Below are 2,352 nucleotides of genomic sequence, written 5' to 3'. Positions count from 1 at the left end.
GCCTGCTGCGCATTCCGCTGCCATAGTAACACGGCAGCGCGCTAGGATTGGACGCATGCGTAGTTGCCTATCTATGGTTCTGACGCTATGTATAGGATAGAGAAAAAGTGTGCCCTTCTAATTCAGCAAGCCAGGCAAATCCCAGCCCTCCAGAAGCAGAGGCAGGTATATGTGAGTTCGAAGCAAGCCTGATCTACGTAGCGAATTTGAGGCCAGTCTCTACAGTGAGACTGTCTCAGAACAGAACAAAACAAAACCTCCAAAACTTAGCTTATAAGAAAAAACACCCAGGGGTGGGATGGAGGTGGGAGTTGGGGCTGGAGACATGGCTCAGTGGTTAAGTCCACCAACTGCTCTTCCAGAGGTTCTGAGTTCAATTCTCAGCAACCACATGATAGCTCACAACCATCTATAATGGGATCTGATGCCCTCTTCTGGTGTGTCTGAAGACAACTACAGTGTACTTACATACAATAAATAAATAAACCTTAAAAAAAAACTAACAACGTCCGGGCAGTGGTGGCACACATATTTAATCCCAGCACTTGGAGGCAGAGGCAGGCAGATCACTGAGTTTGAGGACTGGTCCAGGACAGCCAAGGCTACACAGAGAAACCCCATCTCGAAAAGCCAAAACTGAACAAACACACCAAAAAGTAAAAAATGTAAATGGGCCATCAAATTATCAAATTAGAGCTAATTATTTATATTGTCCAAATGTTAAGCTTTTTGTGTGGTGATCATAAAAGCTGAAAAGTTTTCTCTTGTTTATTTTGAGACAGGGTCTTATGTAGCCTAGGGTGCCTTCAAACTCAACACAAACTTCTCATTCCTCTGCCTCTACTTTCAGTACTGAGATTATAGGCAGGTACCACCATGCCAGGTTTTATATTGTGCCAGGGACAGATCCCAGGGCCAGGTGCATGCTGAACAAACAGTCTACCAACTGAGCTGTATCGCAGCCTAAAAGCTGTAAGCTTCTTCTTGACTCTTGCAACAATCCTGTGTTGTAGTATCTGTATTAAGCAATACTGTCTCAGTCCTTTTTTTGTGGTGGGAAAACTTGAGGCTTTTGACAACTTGGTAAGACGATCTATCTGGCCCAGGGTTCTAATCCCCACCTCTAATCCAGTAGAGGTGCTTTCCCCTTTACTTTGATATTTTCCCTTTCTTGAACCTACTGTGACTTCCTCTGTGTGAGCTGCTAAGCATCTTTAATTAAAATGTGCTGCAGAGGTGGTTTAGTGGTTAAGAGCACTTGCTGCTTTTCCAGTGGACTGAGGTTTAGTTCCCAGCACCTATGAGGTGGCTTACAGCTATCCATAACTCCAGTTCCAGGGGATCCAATGCCCTCTTTCTGACCGCCTCAGGCACCAGGTATATACACATGGTGGACATACATACCACATTTTTTAATTCATATACATTAAAAAAGCACATTTAAAAAAAATGTACAATTTGCCAATTGTAGTAACAAATGCCTGTAATTCCAGCACTTGTAAGGCTGAGGCAGGAGGATCACAGGTTTGGGTTACATAGTGAACCAGCCTGGAAAAACCATAAGCAGACACACTTGTCTCTGCAGGTCTGTGTTAGGCCTCGTCTGAGCATCTGGATGTCTGTGTTGTGTGCTTTGGTACTGACAGTGTCCACTGCTGGCAGGTAAAGCCTTGAAGTTCATACTGGTTATCAGTGCTTCTTGCTCTGTGGTGAGCTCAGGGCCTCCTGGAAGTAGGTAGTTTTGCATTTAATGCTGAAGATAGCATCAATAAACTCACATATACTGCATGTATGTGAAGCATAGACTTTCCTGCAGGCCAGAACCCATACATATACAATAAAATAAAGCATTTTACAGAAAGTATTCTTTTAATTTTAATTTTATGTGCATTGGTGCTTTTCCTGCATGTGTTTCTGTGAAGGTGTCAGACCCCCCAGTTGATGTGAGCTGCCATGTGGGTGCTGGGAACTGAACCCAGGTATTCTGGAAGAGCAGCCAGTAGTCTTAACCATTGAGCCTCCAAAAATAATTCTTAATTTTTCATATGGACCACATAATAGATACCATTACTGCACCACATTAAAATCTATGGACATGGAGCTGGAGAGATAGCTTATGGGTTAAGAGCACTTGTTTGCCCTTGCAGAGGACCCAGCACCCACATGGTGGCTCACAACCATCTGGAACTCCAGTTCCAGGGGATCCAACGTCCTCTTCTGACTTCTGCAGGCATCAGACAGACATAGATGCATAAACACATGTGTAGGCAAAATACTCATATACGTAAAGAAATCTCTAAAAAGCTTTTTATAAAGGAGCTGTGGACACTGAAAGCATCATTATACATACCT

This window comes from Apodemus sylvaticus, chromosome 5 (assembly GCF_947179515.1).
Source record: "Apodemus sylvaticus chromosome 5, mApoSyl1.1, whole genome shotgun sequence".
Lineage (NCBI taxonomy): Eukaryota > Metazoa > Chordata > Mammalia > Rodentia > Muridae > Apodemus > Apodemus sylvaticus.
Note: the sequence above shows the minus strand (reverse complement) of the source record.